The 19,653-nt window shown below is 36.1% G+C and overlaps 1 protein-coding gene and 1 long non-coding RNA gene across 3 annotated transcripts in view; both read right to left on the bottom strand.

Annotated features, from left to right (window-relative positions):
• The window catches only part of LOC145663104 (uncharacterized), a 645,511-nt gene extending 633,863 nt beyond the window's left edge, over positions 1 to 11,648 (bottom strand). The window contains exon 1 of the long non-coding RNA XR_014127153.1: positions 11,484 to 11,648. This is a non-coding gene — a long non-coding RNA (uncharacterized LOC145663104). The remainder of the gene's footprint in view (positions 1 to 11,483) is intronic.
• The window catches only part of LOC145663103 (uncharacterized), a 306,502-nt gene that overhangs the window by 148,584 nt on the left and 138,265 nt on the right, over positions 1 to 19,653 (bottom strand). The window contains exon 1 of one of the 2 annotated variants that reach the window (XM_081729378.1): positions 3,827 to 3,944. The exons of the other annotated variant lie outside the window; for it this stretch is intronic. The gene's annotated coding sequence lies outside the window, so the exon portion shown is untranslated. Of the gene's footprint in view, positions 1 to 3,826; positions 3,945 to 19,653 lie in introns of those variants that run through there. 2 annotated transcript variants of the gene reach the window in all.

The following is a 19,653-nucleotide window of genomic DNA, read 5'->3' as shown; positions in this document are numbered from 1 at the left end:
TAATGTAACTTTGAATAATCAGTTGATTTATCACTTTTTGGATTTGATGTGTCCAATTATAGATGATATGAAATATCTCTTAATTAGGGAACTCTTTAATCATATAAGTGATTTACGATAATAAGGGCTTTAGTGCATATGTTAAAACGTTAATCTGTTTGAACTTTAACTGGTGCAAGGTGCAAGGTGCAACGTTAATCTGTTTAAGCCTTAACTTAAGGTGCAACGTTAATCTGTTTAAGCCTTAACTTAAGGTGCAACGTTAATCTGTTTAAGCCTTAACTTAAGGTGCAACGTTAATCTGTTTAAGCCTTAACTTAAGGTGCAACGTTAATCTTTTTAAGCCTTAACTTGAGGTGAAATGTTAATCTACTTAAAGCTGAACTTAACGTGAAATGTTAATATGTTTAAACCTTACGATAATAAGTGCTTAAGTGCATATATTGTAGAAACAGAATTGCTTTCATTATCTGGTTTTACAGACAATAATACATTTATAATATACAAACACATAGTTATGAGTGTAATGGAAATACCTAGAGTTGAAACAGAACAAATGTCAGTTTGGAAACAGTCATGCGGCGGCCAGAGCTGCAAACAAATTTCATACTCCGTGAGGCTCAGTAGACCGGCAGTGTGCAGTGAGCTCGAGCTCAAAGAAGGCTAATTGTTGGCGCTCGGTTATCTTATGCGAGCGTGACGAAAGTGGCAAATGTGTTGGGTGTGTTTTAGGTGACGAAGGAATACAAAATTCAAGGCGAAGAGAAACAGTGATCGGAAGAAACCCTCAGTTACAAGTCACGCCGAGCATTAAAGCAAACTGTCACTCGAAGCCGTTGTGCGACTGTAGTTCAAACGACGTAGCAACTCAAATAACACCTCCTACAACCTTTTTCCACAATCACAGTCCGCCGCGACTTACATTACATGGACATATCGGATCAGGTTGCACGAACGAAACCGCTGATAAGGGACAGCTTTAGTACAACACCATTGACTCCGTGGTTCAACATAGACCGCTGATAACTAGAAGTGCGTAATATTGTTGGATGAATTATCCTTCACCTTATTTCATTTTTATGTGTGGTAGACACCCAAAGAAGCGTATGGTCAGCAGTTTCTCCCCACAACCGTGGAACATGACGACGACCCTGTAGTACTGTCAGTCGCAATATCCTATCTTTTCAGTTTGTTCTGTGTTGACACTTACAGGTCACGTCACTGTCCAGGATTATATCATAATTTGAGAGAACCACGTGGATTCTGTGGTCCAGACGTTGTTTCTGAATATTGTCGCCATATTCCAGGATGATAATGATTAAAATCACACAGTTGAAGCTGTTACGGCATTGTTTGAGAAACATCAGGACAAAGTTGAACATTTAGCCCGCTCAATCCTTGGACTGGAACCTAGTTCAATATCAGTAGTCTGTTTCGGAGACACGAATCTGGATTCGGATTTTCGACTCCATCCTCTCTCACGGAACTGTGTGTTGGTTTGCACGTGGAATTGTGTAATATTCCACTCGCTACTATTCATGAACTCTAACACGTCGCACCAAAGGTGTACTTATGACGAAAGGTGATCCAATGGCACTATTATCTGATGAATTGCAATTCTTTCAGATGTTTCCATTATTTTAATAATCTGTAGCTAAGAAAATCAAGTGCTGGAAGCGGTCCTGTAATCCAGTTCTCTAGAGGCGAGATAGTGTGATAGGAAAAAAATATATACCGCGAAAGCAGATCTTAAATGATATCTGTATACCCTATGAACGCTCCGGATTCAACTCTCATTCGTGATTTAGAGCCAACGTTATTTGTTAGTCCTGTTCCTCTGTTAGTATTGCATAAGGACATAAAATAGATTACATATACACAAATCCATACGTTAAGAAAAACAGAACTTGTATGTTGTTTAGTATTTGTGTGCATAATTTTACGTAGATTCGAAAGATGCAAATTGTAAAGAGTGTCCCGTAAATAATGGAACTTCTAAATGTCAGCCATTTCTGTTCACAACGAAACAGTGTGTTGTCATAGTGAAAATTTATTACAAGGTTTAATGTCCACAATGAAACCAGCTTTATCAAATTATTAGAGTTCACTTATTTGGTGCATTACGTTGACCAAACTTTCCATAGAGTTTGCGAACATTCTCTGTACAACACTCGCCATATTTGTAATAAAGTTTCACTATGACAATATGATGTTCCGTAGTGAAGCGTTCCATTCCTACCCGTACAGTAAACAGATGGTAATCATGTGCTATTTGGCGCTGCGCTCCGTGATTACTAACCACGAAAACATTAGATGAAAATCATGTAATGTTCAGTGCTGCCAACTTACTAGACCACAAATTGCGGGCATTTCAAAAGTTATTTTCTTTATGGGACACCATATATTACATCAGTTAACCTGTTAATTCTGTAAAGAAAAGTTTTCATCAACGAATACAAGGGTTTGTATTCCATAGTTTAAGACTATTCATATCATTAGTTTAAAGAAATATTTTCAGATCATAGTATCCCCACGCACAGGACAATCACGCGTCCCATAAGATAGTTTTGTACAGAATAATACGAATGCAAATGCGAATAGGAATGTGAACTTAACTTCCTCCGATGGATCTGAAATTTGCGAATGCGAATTACCTTAACGTGTCTCATTGAAATATTTAATTTAATCCTAGCACGTTGGGATCATTCTCATTCGTAACGTTTCATCGGTCCTCGCAATTTGTAGTTCGCATCTACTGAAGGGAATCCAATTCACGTGCACGTGTTGAGAAATTTGTATTCGCATTCAGATTTAGTGCAGGCAGCCCCTTAGTTTGAAAAAAAAAATGAAATGAAATCTTTCAGTTTAACGTCCCACGATTATGCCCTTTAGGCTAAGGGAAACAATGATTAAATCAAGTGAGTGATGACGGAAGAATTGGTGGAATGAGAAAGTGAGAGGGCACGAGTACTCTGAGAAAACCCACAAGCACGATGTTGACACTACTAACTTACTTGGCCGGGATCGAACCAGGGACCCTGCGCACTAGAGGAAGGGACTCTACCACTGAGCCACCGTGCCGCCCCCATTAGTTTGAAGAGATAAAACTACCCTGAAATATATTACAATCCCTGAAGATAAATGCGGTGTCAGCATTCGAAACGTCGGATGTTAACCTTCACCTGGCTGACAGCCCGAGAAGAGTTACTAAGATCAAGTCGCCAGGAAAAATTTAATTCCTTCTTCAAAACTACCCTCACAAGCCGCCATTATATTAAACATTTTATATGCCGTGGTTTTGGAGAAGACTGGAAATCACTAGATTCGGAGTTATAATTTATCATATTATCGGGTAAATCCAATTGTAATATTTGGTACTGTAGACAAAGAAACAAACATAAAGTTTAATATATATAAAGGAAATCTCGTATGAGAAATGGTATCTTGTTTGGTAACGATTAGTTATGAATTAGCGGGTTAAAAGGCAAGGGAAACAGGTGTAGTAAGACAAGATACAAGGGGATAACAAATGGCAGTCTAACACATAAAACTAAGTGAAAGAAGATTGTTTTTTCTTACTTTATTGATACATCTATCTACAACTAATGGATCTGAAGATTAACCATTCTGATAAAATGGTTTGGATTTAAAGAGGAGCGGCTCCAAGTGATTTATCATGGGACTTCCAACTAATGTTGAACGTCTTCCAGGACACGTTAGAACGACGTGTTAATGAAAGGGGGAGTTTTATTACAATGATCTTTTTCGTGTCTGTCAAGGTTTCAACTTATAGAATGGAAGTATACATACCTGTTGCGATACATACCTACGTCTCTTTCCTCGTTAAAAACAGTACATGACCTTCGCTCTCCTTAATATTACTCTTCATAAAGCGCACAGGTTACTATCTAAACCATCTGTCAAGAGCTGTGCAAATACCTTTGAAGTCAAGGAAGACTCAAGTGCAACAGAAGTGTTTTTCTAACGAAATGTCAATCAAGTGGATTGTAGAATAACCTGAAGCGTTTCTACATAGTTTCTTCCATAATTGCCTTTCCAACCTTGTCATTTTAACATTATGAATACTTATATGTGCTGTCACAATCATTTGCAAAGTTATCAAAACTAGTTTAGAAAATAATTGCACAATAAAAGATAAATAATCCTGAGATTTGACATTATTGCATTGTTCTGATATCATTTGCTAAAGAAGGAAATCAAAACATTAAAAAAAAAACTATATCAACATTCTTACTTTTTTCTTTACTAGCAGCGTTCACCCCGCTTCGCTGGGGTCACCCCGGAACGCAATAAACCTTGTTAATTAGATAATTTTTACTTTTTCGCTTTCAAGTGATATGATAAAAACCATAGTAGATTGCAGTAAATGTTAACATTATATCGCCTGTCATTTATGTTAACCCGCCGAGTGACACGGTCACGTTTATTTTTACCTATGATGAACTAACAAAGGATTTGTACGTTATGGACACTTGAATGGTCAATTATCTCAAGACACTGGTAATTAAAAATTAAAGTGATATGATAAAAACCATCTAGGGTCCAAATCCTAATAACCCCCCAAAAATGAAAGAAATTGGTTCAGCCGTATTAGCGTGATGAGGGAACAAAGGATTTGTGCGTTCTCTTTTATATATAAGATTATGCCTGTTAATATTTGTCCTTAATATTATAATGTGTGTTATTGATAGACTGGAGAATTTCAGCTTCCATACATCAGATCTTATTGTCCAATTAACGATTAGTGGTTTATTTAATACAAAATATAGGTTCAGAACGAAGAATGACATAAAATTGAGTAACTTCTAACTTGTAAGCAGTTGTAATTAAGATGCACAAAACATTTTGAATACTACTTAAATATATAACGACATTGTTTTACAATTGCGTTAGATTTGTATGAATAATATTGCTGTGAATAGTGCATGTGTCATGCTTTAGTGTTTCACCAAAACACTCTCTTGAAGACAAACACATTGCAAATTGATCATAAAAGGTTGTGGTTCTTCTGAGTTCATTTTATCTTTATACGTACAATAGGTTATTTAAGAATATGTAATTTCTGTGAATAATCCCGAAAGCTCACCCACAAATAGAAATAACTAATAACAATAATAGCGCCATATGCCTACTTACGTAAACACGACGATCATGAGATCTTAGTAGCCTTAGCCAGACTGGATATATTTTCTGTCTTTAGACACATATCGTCTGGATTGTTGACATAAAGCTATTCGTTTTGTTTTCATAGCTACGTGATTTCTCTAAAATAAATAAAAGGGCTGGCCAGAGCCGTAACTTGTGGGGGGCAGGAGGAGCAACTGCCCCCACCCAGGGAAGCTCCCTGCCGTTCGAGGGGGGCCCATTTTCAGAAAAAAATTCTTACTCTATATACGTTACAAACATGAAATTATAAATGAAGCACCAAATAGGTTCACTACATTACATAAACTTAACAGCACACAAAAGGTAAATAAAACAAAAATAAGCCATGGGCCCATTTTAGTAAAAAAATGTCTACTATTAGGGGCCTTAGAAATAATATTTATTCGTATGGCTTTGAGATTTGTCAATATTTTCCCCTTAATTAATTTGTCATGTATGGAACGGGCCCAGGGGCGTAACTAACGGCCCCGCAAACCGAGCGGGGGGCCCACAGGCTCTGGGGGGGGGCATAAAGAGTAAGAGAAAGATGGAAAGAGAGGTCCCAAGTATTATAAAAACGACTTTTTCTAGGGGCCCCAAATATGCGTATTAATATTTGCCCCCCCCCCCCAAAAAAAACAAGTTACGGCGCTGGGGCTAGCAGTCCTGTCAGTAGTATAGTTGAATAACAGGGAGCCCATGTAAATGAAAATAAACTCCGATTAGAACAACTACAATAATAAACCATTGCATATACTACTGTTTGACCTAGAGAAGGCATTCGATAAGGTTTATCATGAAAGCCTAATACACACATTTCTTTACTTCCAACTTCCTCAAACTTACACCCAAATAATCAATCTATATTTCATGATAAATAGAGTCACATATTTTTAGATCCAAGATAATTTATTGTATCCATTTCTTTTTTCATATTGCGGTGTTCCTCAAGGATCTGTCTTGCCACCGTTCTTCCCATCTTCTTCATGTCCGGTTTTCCACAAGTAATATACATATTCTATAATATTCCACAAGTAATATTCTGCAATACTTTTATCACTGACGTGTTTTGGTTGGGTAACCATCTTAGAGTACCAGAAAGTTATATATCCTCTCCGTATGCGTTTTTTTTCAGTTGTTTAAATTTGAACAAGCAGACAAAAAATGCTACCATGAACAAAGGTTCAATATTACACTATTCTAGCTGTGTAGATAAACCATCTGGTGTTTACTTCTAGATGCAGCAACTTTGTTAAAAACTACTTTACGTGTAGGTACTGAATTCTATAACATTCATAAACATTACCTTGTTTCCACAACTTGTATTGCACTAAAGTATTGACCAAGAGAAAGCGAATGATCAAAGCCACAGCAGGCCTCTCTACGTTATTTTCACCTGTCATTCAAACAATAGTAGATGGCGCTAAGTGACATCATTGAAACTATCAAATCAAATTAGTATCTCGATAGAGCTTAAATGACTCAAATAGATGTTATAAGATCACTGGAGTGACACTAAATGGATGGTACCATATATGTTAGGATAAATAATCAATTTCGATCGTACATATTTCAGTAGCATGAATATTAAAACCAGAAAATAAATCGAGTTTTTGCATTAACACCGTCGCAGGAAAACTGCAATTTATTTCTTACAGCATTAAGTTATTCTCTACAATCAGAATTATATACGAACAAGAAATACCATACCTACGGCAACGTCAGATGTTCAACACTTTAATAGTGATGTAGTACGCGTTAATCTAGTGTTGATAGTATTGGATTTCATCTTTTAGAAGCAAATAACTCCGACAAGGAAGTGACGAAAACCTCTTCGACATAAGATAAACCTGCTGGCAATCGTATTTAGTCATGCACATGTATGCTCATGCAAAGATGAGTGTAATGATAAGAGCTTAGATTTATAATCATAACATATACGCTATTTTACGTTTACGTTTCATGTGCGTCATGTAATACATAAACTTTCAACCAACACTCTGGTCGTCTATGGACATCATCTGATCCGATTTGTTAAAAAAAAAAATGTGTTTAGGATATTTTAATGTGGATCACGTAGTACCAATCAACTAGGTGTGTTCCCAGATGTAAATAAATCCCTGTTTCCCTTTTGGCATCGTGAGAAGTGTATTTTTTTTATTATTTGTATCCAGCTAACTAATCCGTAAGATGCTTTTGGAAGTCTGTGGCCCACCCCAATAACTCCAGATGTCGCGAACAACTCCTTCAATCACGGAGACACTAATGGAGGTAGCAACTTGTAGACCTGGCGCTACTGGAAGGATTCCTACAGCTTCAACTTGATTATCGACAAGGTGGATTTCAGCATGGCGAAACATATCAATGAATCGTATGTTTTATTGCGACAAAGATCTGTTTGGAGAAATAAAAGATTTTTCTTAACGATTTCATTAAGAAAGCATTTGTAAGCCACAGGGAGTAGTTTGGAATAATCAAACGGTAGTCACCCGATGGGATAATGACATCAAGATGTGGAAAATGTGCCAGTTAGTGTCCGCCTTTCTCTAACCAGATACCGTGAATGCTTGAGAATTACAAAGAATGTATAACATCAGTTCCAAATCCCTTTTGATCATATCTTTTTTGATTTAATGAAGTTGATTTTGTACAGTGTTTTGGTATAATTGAGTTGGAACGTCTATTTTGCTCTAATTACAACTAAAAGAGCACTTTTTTCATTCACGTCACAAATAAATTTGCATGAAACAACCGAATTAACTGGAATATATTTATATGAAATATGAGAAAAAATGTTAGGTTTCTTATACGACATTTATTATAAGTAGGCCTATATTTTGTGGAATAAGTGTATCGTGGAATATTTTTAGATGATACGCATTAAGCTCATGAACCTACCAGTCTTCACTCGATAGTGGGTTGACTTTATGGTTATTAACTACTTGAAGCTTTGGATGGCAAAGTGGCGTAAGTCATTTTTCTTTTAAACAATGAGATTAAGTCATTTCTGTGAACTTGAAACCATAACCTGTTGGATGACAACGTTGCGTACTTCAGAGTTAAAAGACCAAGCCATAGGCCAAAAGATGGCACCACAAAGAACCGATTTTTGTCCGCTTTTTCTACATTGATTCTAATAAAAAGTCTCAGCATCTCACAATGTCTCAAAACTGACTTACGCCACTTTGCCTCATTGTTAGTCAAGAGTAATCCACTTGTTAGTCAACAATCAAATATACACAAGTTCTAAGTTTTAGAAATTTAAGCAAATTTAAAAATGGTTTTCACATTTTCGACGCATAATAAATAGTCAACAAAAAGAACCACGCATTCATTCATAAAAATTATATTTACTTATTATTATTATTATTATTATTATTATTATTACTATTATTATTATTATTATTATTAAGGGAAACACGGTGGCTCTGTGGTAGAGCGTTTACCTCTTGGTGCATAGGGTTAGTGGTTCGACCCCGGCCAAGTAAGTTTGTGGTGGACAACATCGTGTTCGTGAGTTTTCTTTGGGTACTCCCCTTTCCTCACACATTCTCATTCCATTATCATTCACTTGCCTTAATCATCTGTTATTCTTAGCCTGAAGGGCATACACAAGAATAATCGTCGGACGTTAAACTAAACGATTTTATTATTATTAATAATAATAATAATAATAATAATAATAATAATAATAATAATAATAATAATAATAATAATAATAATAATAATAATAATAATAATAATAATAATAATAATATTTTACCTTAATAAATTTGTGTTCTTAGGATCCAAGAACTCATCAATCCAGTAATAACGGTACTTTTGTGTTCGGGCAAATCATTATCTCTACATCATCTTAGTTATTGGTGAAACATAAATTCCTACAAATACAACTATGTTATTTTATTTGTGAGTTTACTTATAACTCGGTCCCTATTTTGATCTATAGATTCAGATCTTATGTGGTGGTTCTACTGAAAAGTGATATTTAATTTAATATATGTATTTCGTTACTTAACGTGGAAGTGATACTTTAAAAAAAATGTATCATAATTTGTTTAAGAAAATTGCCTTGTTGAAACTAGCAAATAAATAATCTTTTAAACATGCACAGATTAGAGACTTGAAAAGAGTTTTTCCGTACTTCTTGTTATGCTAGTACCAAAAAATGAGCATTACTTGAATTTTTATTATAAGGCATATGACATAGTTTTGGAATAATTTCTTTCGTTAAGAATTAAGCGAAGACCAAAATTGTTACATCAATACGTAATTTAAAAAGTACATATATTAACGGAATTTTGTTCATGTTTGGAAATTTGCAAAAACATGATTTTAGGGTGCGATCGGAGAACATTCATGTAATGCGGGAGTTCCTAACTCAATCCCAACTCCCTTCAAGTGAGTTTTGTGGTGGATAAACAGTGTGTGTGTGGGGAGGGGGTTCTCCCATTTCCTCTCACTTCCTTTATCCCAATATTTTATTCACTATGATCATCACTCTCTCATTTAGCTTCGGAGCATAATTATGGGACGTTAAACTAAAAAGAAAAGAAAGGTTTAGAGTGTTACAGTATATGGACGCGAAAGTTGCTCGATTATCTCACATGGAGAAACTCAGATTGATGGTGTCCGATGGGACAACTGGGGAAAATATTTTGAACAAAATCCGACGAGGGAGCGGGAGAATAGATTAGGTTATACAATGTGGATTTCCTGAATTGTGTGCATTGCAGACACATTGGTATCAATTAATATGAGACGTCTACAATGAACAGATCACATAGTTCCCACGAAATAGGGTCTATACGAGAAACGTATAAAATATTGGTTGGAAAACTGTGAGGAAAAAGTCCTTTGGGTACGTCGAGAGAAAAATTAGAGAAAAACTTAGGGGGGTGATAAGAACTATCTTGAGTGATTTTCATTGGCAATTCTCGATCCAATTCGGCATTTGATTTTTGTTCTTTTGAGCTTAAACGCAATAGATTTATATACACCGTATTTTATCGTATAAATAAGCAAAATTATTTTTGTTTACAATTGACCAATGACTAAGTTCAAAATAATCTACTATCTTTCTATTTAATATAGAAAAAAAAGGTTGTCTATGAGATAGAATTTTCGTCACGAGAATTGAGACGAGAAATAACTAATCCAATAAAGACAGTTACATCTTCCGAGACAAAACATAACTTTCACTATATCTTTTTTGAGACGAGACAGTCGTAACTCTTGTCGCATAGCCAACCCTATATCACATTTGCATATTTAATATATACAGGGTGTTCGAAAATAACACTAACACACTTTCGCAAATTTCTCACTAGCAAATGTTAAAAAAAAAATCACAGAACAATGTGAGTGCACAAAATGAGTCATTTCGGAGTTACAGTCTCGAAAGTTGGAAGGAACAGTAAAATGACCAGTCCTAGGTCGAGAATGAATTGTTGAATTAAAGTTGAGTGAAAGAAAGTAATGGTTATTTAGAGCCTAGACTCAATTCATATACTAGTTCACGTGCAAGAAGGACAGCAACAAGGTTACCCTCGGAGCAAAATAGAAAATACATGAAGGACCACAGAAGATTATAAAGATGCTCCAACTACTGTGCGTGGCTTTGTTGCATGCAGTTTCGAGCTTGACTTCCGGTAGGGACACAACATTTTCAGTGTTAAACCACTGTCAATATATAATTGGGAATTAATTAAATTAATAAGTATTAAAACCTGGTATGCAAAGCAAGAAAAATGAAATAATATCTTTAATGTAATGTCCCAAACTTATGCCATTTAGATTGAAGGAAAAACCGGGAATCGATTCCAGGTCATACGCATCATAGGCGGGGGAAGCAACGGCTCAGTGGTAGAAAGTTCACCTCTGGTGCATGGTATCCCTGGTTCGATTCCAGCGCGCGCCAAGTGGACTTTGTGGTGGACAAACACCGTGTGCGTGTGTTTTCTCGGGGTTCTCCTGTTCCTTCTCACTTTGTTCGTTCCAGCAATTCATTCATTTCTCATCATCACCGTCTCCTTTAGCCTAGCCGGCATAAACATGATTTCACTTGATTTCATTTCATACACCATGGGCGTACGCGCTAGCCACTAGACCAGCGATGAGGGCTATCGTTCAGCCACCACGCCTCCTAGAAAGCAAGACACAACGGTGGTAGAAACAGATATGCTAAGCATCATTTCTGCTCGGCCATGCTTCTTCACTATGAGCAGAAAATAAATATGCATTTTTTGCTTGCTTAACATTTAAAATAATATGTAGAAATTCCAAAGGCTAATAGACGCCCTCTATAAATATCTTACCTTTTTGCAGTGATGTCCTGATGAGCACGGAACCCTCTGATCTTCATGATAAAAAAAACTAACCACAACTAACGAACTACCGCGTACAACTATCCCACTGCTTCCAAACTGCTTGCTCATCATACTTTATTGGCATTTGTTTCGAATCTCTCGAGCACTCTCCATACATCAAGAGCAAGAGTCAATTTTACGATATTCCGATTGGGTGGAGCTGTAGACATTATCTTCACAATAATTTAACATTTTTTCATTATTATTATTTTCCTACTTGGTATGCCTCAACAAAATCAATTTTCCCTCAGTGTTTGTTTATCTGTACAATAAAACAACACGACAGGTCGGATGGACGGTCTCAGTAATTTTTCTGCTGTGACACCGCGATTGTTATAATTATAGCCTTTTCGCTTATAATTTAATGATATTATCCAAAAGGCTCGGTCTAAAGATGTATCGCATAATAGTTTTAAAAATTAAGACTAGACTAATTGAAAAAAAAAATCTTCTTGGCGTGGTTTCCGCGGCTGTTCAGAGCCAATTTCTCGTTCGTAAATTGAAAGATAATTGGAGGCTCTGTGGTTGGCCTGAAAGTGATCTCAAATAATTACTGCGAGGCACGTAAATCAACAAGCTTTAAACCTGAACATAAGTTGTACAAGGGAGCAGCATGATTCGTTCGATTGCTAGACACGAGAGCACTATTATTTATACTAGTTAGATCAGCAACAGAAAGTATGTATATTCAGAGGCAAAAGTTCCAAGACTTTCTTGTTATCGTTATTATTTTTGAGCTACAATAGGTATATATGAGTCGCGTAATCGTGAAAGAATGGTATAAACTTGGGTTATTCAATGGACTTATACGCTTCGTGATCCTCATGTGTACAAAGTGGCTTTTCGATGTCCTTTCTCGCATTGTGACAAGTGCTAACAGTGATATTTGTGCAAATGTCGAAATCAGTAACACTTGCATACATGTCGAAAATTCTATTATAATTCAGTGGTACTTCTACAGAGACCAACATACACACACAAATACACACACACACAAATACACATACACACACACACACACACACACACACACACATATATATATATATATATATATATATATATATATATATATATATATATATATATATATATATATATATATATATATATATATATATATATATATATATATATATATATATATATATATATATCCGCGGATAGTTCGCCGCTTTATCCAGTGTAAAGAAAGTAGGATTGAAGCCTATTTTATTCAGTGTATACCTGAACGTGAAGGGGGGCTATAGCCCCTATGGCCCTTCCCTTGGATCCGCTCATATCTATATCTATCTATCTATCTATCTATCTATCTATATCTGTACATATATATATATATATACGTCCAGTGCTTATAAATCCGAAACGGCTGTGAATAAAAAGATGAACCAAAAACTGAGATAGAAAAATGTCATAGGGCGCATCACATGGTGTTGTTGTGGTGACTCCCAGGGCCCGCCTTCAAGGGGGCCCAGGGGCCAACTTCAAATTTTAAAACAGGAACATGTATTGAATCATACCTGATTCAATAGTACTTGAAAAACGAAACAACTTTTGTAGGAAACAATTTTCGATTTGGGCCACCGTTTTTAAATGGCCGCAAAAAGTGGGTCCTATATCAGATAAAACGTCCAGTGCTTATAAATCCGAAATGGCTGAGAATAAAAAGATGAAACAAAAACTGAGATAGGAAAATGTCATAGGGCGCATCACATGGTGTTGTCGTGGTGACCCACAGGGTCCTCCTTCAAGAGGGCCCAAGGACCAACTTCAAATTTTCAAATGGGAACATGTATTGAATCACACCTCATTCAATAGTCCTTGAAATACGAAACAACTTTTGTAGGAAACAATTTTCGATTTGGGGCACCGTTTTCAAAATGGCCGCAAAAAGTCCTGTATCAGTTTGAAGTTGGCACCTGGGCTCCCTTCACGGAGTTTCCTGAGGGTCACCACAACAACACCACTTGATATGCTTTATTATCGTTTCTATCTCAGTTTTTGTTTCATCTCTCTATTCTCAGCCGTTTCTGATTTAGGCCTATAAGCACTGGACGTTTTATCTGATACAGGACCCACTTTTTGCGGCCATTTTGAAAACGGTGGCCCAAATCGAAAATTGTTTCCTACAAAAGTTGTTTCGTTTTTCAAGTACTATTGAATAACGTATGATTCAATACGTGTTCCCATTTAAAAATCTGAAGTTGGCCAATGGGCCCCATTGAAGGAGGGCCCTGGGGGTCACCACAACAACACCATGTGATGTGCCCTATGACATTTTCCTATCTCAGTTTTTGTTTCATCTTTTTGTTCTCAGCCGTTTCGGATTTATAAGCACTGGATGTTTTATCTGAAACACCCTATATATATATATATATATATATATATATATATATATATATATATATATATATATATATATATATATATATATATATATATATATATATATATATATATATATATATGCCCTAAGTTCGTTATTTCAAAATTTCGGGAATAATCAAAGCCTAGTTTACGTTTCAATGATACACAAAACAAAATGTTTAAACCGATGTATTTTCCGAAGATTTTCTGCATTTACATTTCTATTGTTTTACAAAATTCCATCTTTATAACTGAAAATATCTCCACTGTTAATGACTTCTTTGCGTATTATATTCTTTACTGTTTAGAAAACATGTTTATACATGTCTGGCCGCGCAACTTCATAACATAAATGTATAGATCTGGCCATAGAAGAAAATGATATCATACAATACGGACTATTGTCCATATCAACCTATACATATGTATAAAAGTTATCGTTATAATATATTAATATCAATATCAGTTCTAATCTAATATTTGACATGGTTCTTGTATAGCATCAATTTTTAGGTTTACAAAAAAAAACTTAGGTTTACTCGAAAACTATGCATGAACTCTTATACTGACATACAATTATATAATTTTGTTGAGCTGAATGATACCTACGGATTGGTACACGTCTCGTCTGTGATTTTTTTTCTTTTGGCAATCACTTGAAGACTTAGAGGTTTTAGAAATATATTTTGCTCAGTGCTGCTTAAGCACATACAAAAACATTGCAGACTTATATAAAATTATTGTATAGTGAATATATATATATATATATATATATATATATATATTAGAAGAACTTTAAAATTAATAAACCCCATTATTAGCAATTTGTAAGTTACACGCTATATATATTGGCAAGTTAGTGAAAATATTTATATGGGAAAAAAAGTTTCTACAGATTTATGCATGACACGAAACCAAATCTCCAGAACTGTGACTGTTTCTGAAATTAGAAAATGAGAGAACATCGCATATGACTGAAGAAATTCCTACAGAAATGTTACCAAGGCCTGTATCAGGTTGAGTATGAAAGAAGGGCTTGATCTGAGACCACAAAGAAAACATACATCGAAATAGACTTTTCTGAAATTCTAATTTTTTCTACTTTAAGTTATACTAAAGAGGAATTCGTCTTTAGGAATGCTTATAATCAGCTTATAGTAAAAATAAATGGGCTGAAATCGTCTTTAGTGTGTACTTCTAAAATATAACTTCACTCCTACCTCCATATTAATAGAGACTGCATTTCTTTAGGATTCAATTACCAAGATCCCTTGTTTGTTTTACCCATGTTTGGTCCACAAGGATTTGATACACCTAAAGAATGTAAAATAATCGGTCTCAGGTGGTTTTACAAAGAACAAGAGAAGTCAACAAGGATATCTAATTGTGGAACAGACCACACAATGGCCTCCAAACAACTCTGAAGGAAAAAAAAAACTCATATAATTCAAACCAATAGAAATCTTTTAGTTAGAAACACCGCCACCAAGTTCAGAACAAAGAATAAATTTTATTTATTCCTATGTTTAATTCGAGATGTTGCCATTGACAGTATACTAGCTTTCAATGCTATAGTTAATAAGATCATGGCATCCTCTGAACACTGAAACCGGAACAGTTTCAATAAAAAGGAACAAATAGCCTTGCGACGTACCTTCAGGAAGGAAGTTCACGTCAATGTTATGTTTGATTGCGAACACCTACACACTATAATTATTAACTTTATATGATGACATGACCACATCATGTCCTTTAGAGTTGAATATCCGAAAACCAACCTGTGAGGTCTACCAGAGAAATAAGTATAACTGGGACAGAGGTGCACCCACGGGGGTCCAGGGGCGGATCCAGAGGGGGTGATCGGGGCAATCGCCCCCCAGAAGAGGAAACTTTATTGTTATATATATATATATATATATATATATATATATATATATATATATATATAAAATCCATCCCAAAGTTTGGAGCCCTTAAAAGTACATTATGACAACCCACTGCCCCCCCAGAAGTCGGTCCTGAATCCGCCCCTGCGGGGGTCCGCCTGGTCCAGACCCCCTTCCCCGAAATTTTCCAACAAAACATACATTTGTACACTTTTTCAATAAAACTATACTTGCTTAACAGGGAAATGGTTGACGTAGAATGAAAATTGATCTTAACACTTCATCTGTACCTTTTCTCTTATAAAACCAATCTAGTTCTATAATTTTATCCCTGAAGTGGAAGTATTTTTGTGTTTTCAGGTGCAGAATAATACCCGTTCAATACTACATAGACGTAGTGACTTGTAGTATTGACGTCTCCGAGAGCTTGGACCTCTCATAACAAAAAAATTACTGAGTGCGCGCCTGCATTGGGGACACAAATTTGAAACTGAAGATTTTTGCATGTTAACTAGCACTGGTGTTTGAATTAGACGATTTCGTAAGGTACTTAGTATCAAGAAACAATTCTTGACAGAGATATTTTACATAATAATAACATTCTTTAGCGGTAATTCTCAAATACAGGGTGTCTCAAAAAAGTAACCTTTTTTGGGGGAAAGTTGAAATAGCTTATAGATTTGTACATCATTTGAAAGTATTTTTTGAATTATAGTAAATAATTTTACTTCTACTTTAGTAAAGAGTAAAGCAACCTTCATATAACAAAGACTTAGACCTACACCGACTTAGAAACGGAAGAGCGATCATTCACTTCTAAACCCCTACTATTAAGTGATCCCGCTACGCTGAAGTATATAAATGGTTTCATACAACATAGGCTGTAACAGCCTGTAACCTGCTGTTATTAGTTATCTGCTAACGTTACTATACCCATGAAAAGTTTAATTTTGTTGGTTTAATTACTTATCATTTTGCATGTTGTTCTAGTGTTAATTCTATACGTTTTAAGTGATGTAACTGATTTTGCTATTCTTACTTGTTTATTTTGGTATACTGCATTACATTACTATTGCCTATATTACTCATATATTAACTGACATGCATGAGCATACATAGCTTACGCCAAAAAGTTGTGTATTCTTTTGAGTAAACGTTTTCTTTTGTACAGTAATGTAACGTTGTGGAACTAGAATTTTTAGTTTATATAATAGCGCTTGTTTACAATCATATAACCACCTTTAGTTCCAAATTCTGAACAAAAAATTTAGACTTATACACCAAAACAATCGAATAGTTTAATCTCTACAGATAAACATGGAGTAAGCAACTTGAAAAGTTTTGCAAAAGTGGCTGGATGTGCCATATGACTAAATTACACTCTGTTCTTTATCCGAATAGATCCATAACTGTTGTTAATGATAGTTGTTAACGTGTTGGGAAACTAGGGATGCATTCGAGTCGAGTCGAGTCGAGATTTAAGCCTGTCTCGACTCGTCTCGAGAAAATGTTGTCTCGACTCGTGTCTCGACTCGAAAATATGTTTCTGTCTCGACTCGTGTCTCGACTCGACAGTCTCTGTCTCGACTCGACTCGAATTCGAGTCGAGACGTCTCGAAATTCGAGTCGAGACAAAATGTACGAGTTAAAATATACGCACACATCAGCCAGACCATCATGACTACCTACCTAATTGTCAGTATGTCGACTTTTGGCCTGGATAAAAACGGCGACACGTCTTGGCATACACGCAATGATCCTTGATAGGTCGCTGGAGAGAGTTGGCTCATGTGCTCACTCAGGTTACCTAATTCCCGTAAATTCCGGGAAGGGGGGCGATGTGTTCTGACGTCATGCTCAATCACATCCCACAAGGGACATCACTCAAATGTCCGGCTCCAATTTCAATGAAACTTTTTTTGCTGATAGAAGGCATGTATGCATCATTACTTGTGATGACAAATTTTTGCCATGGTGCATGTTTTCTATTTTTTTAAAATAACTTTTAAGAGTTGTGATGTGGTTATTAGAGATTACTACAGAAGTCCCTTACTACCCTTTGTAAACGGAGCGTTAATGAAGAAAAGTGAAGAAAAACCATGTGGATACATATAAGTCCTGGGGGCAAGTCGTATGGTAGATATGACCTTGATGGCAGCCATCTTGAAATCCGCCATTTTGAATTAAGGTCAAGTTTTCAAAATGGGAATAGGGAAATATGATGCATAATTTCGGGCTAGAATTTAATTAGAAAAATAATGGTGAGGGTAGTTTTAAGATACACCCATTTGGGGGAAAGTTACAGGCATATTAATTGTTTTTACTTACTGTGTGCGTAAGTCCCTTCTTACTTTCGTCTCAAGACCTGTAAATCGATCGCAACGGCAGAGCCCGGTTTCGCACTAGTGTTTAGAAATCTTTAAACTCACTTGAGGCAATATTTGTGGATTATTGCCTCACACACACACACACACAGAATCAGAGTCCTCACACACCAAGGGTGAGAGCTGTGCCACTGAGTCACAGCGGCCACGGGGCTAGGTCGAGTCCATTTTACGTTCATAGTTTCTTAGTACATAAATGTTACGATTATGAAATAGATTTTCCTTAATGAGCTGCATAAAAACAAAAGCTTTCGAAATGCATTAAACAATTAGCTCGATTTCAGTGTGAACTTAAAGTTATATCAGAGTGTAAATACGGATACGCACCAAAGCTCGAAAACTTAATACACTATTTCTCCTATATAGTCAGCATGTATCAAGCAATCGTTCAGCTTTCATTTGAGAGGATGGAAATCGAATTCCCCTGAACAACTATGTTACTAATGTGCGGAATGTATTTATCTTACAGTGAACTGCTTTGATGCCAAGTGGCCTAACTCCAAAATTGAAATTTTCCAGGAGTAAAAGTTGAAGTTCAATATCTCATGAACAATCCATATTTCTTTTATGTTGGGAACCAAAACCATAACTACTGTATGTAGTTCATTGTTTTATAACTTAGTGTTTACAAAAATCCTTTTAAAAAATACCTATTCATAGAAGTGAATGGTACTTATCTGTACTAGTTCTTGGCATCCAAGCAGTCCATTTATTGTATTACTAGCTTAATATACCCATTCTTCGCATGGGGGCTGTATTTGGAAGTCAACACCTGTGGAAGTATCACCATTCATTTCAGTGACCGCGAAAACTATGGATTTGACACTAGTATCAATCAATATGGGCTATTTATACATGTCTCGGTATTCCTCGCCCGCTGACACCCGGCCCCCATACAGTAGTAGCTGAATTTGCAAGTCATCGCTGATGGAAGTGTCACCATTGATCTCAGCGACCGTGAAAACTATGGATTTGACACTAATGTCGATCAATTTGGATACTTTTACTACATGTCTCGCTAAACGCCCCCCTGAGACCCCCTGGTTCCAATTTTGACAAAAACGCTTCGCCTTAGACTGGGATCTGGACCAAGGTATCCGTGACCAAAATTTGGTAACTCTCGGTCAACTTGTCTGGTCCCCAGGTCGGTCCCAGTAAACGTCCCCCCGAGACCCCCCTGGTTCGAAATTAAAAAAAAACGCTTCGTCTTGATCTGGGGCCTGGACTAAGGTACCCGTGACCAAATTTTGGGAACTCTCGGTCCGCTCGTCTGGTCCCCAGGTCGCACACAGACAGACAGACAAACACACAAACTCTTTATTTTATTTATATTAGATAAGATATACTATGTAAAATAGTCTCGTATCATAATATGTGATGTACAACAAATGTTACATTATATATTATCCGTAGCTCGTGATATGCTGCAACATATTAAAGCCTCAGAATAGTTGGGCAAGCGAATAATCCAGAAGTTACGTA

Source organism: Thermobia domestica, chromosome 10 (assembly GCF_964235325.1).
Source record: "Thermobia domestica chromosome 10, izTheDome1.hap1.1, whole genome shotgun sequence".
Lineage (NCBI taxonomy): Eukaryota > Metazoa > Arthropoda > Insecta > Zygentoma > Lepismatidae > Thermobia > Thermobia domestica.
The sequence above is the reverse complement of the archived record's forward strand: the minus strand, read 5'-3'. Positions and strand labels throughout refer to the sequence as shown.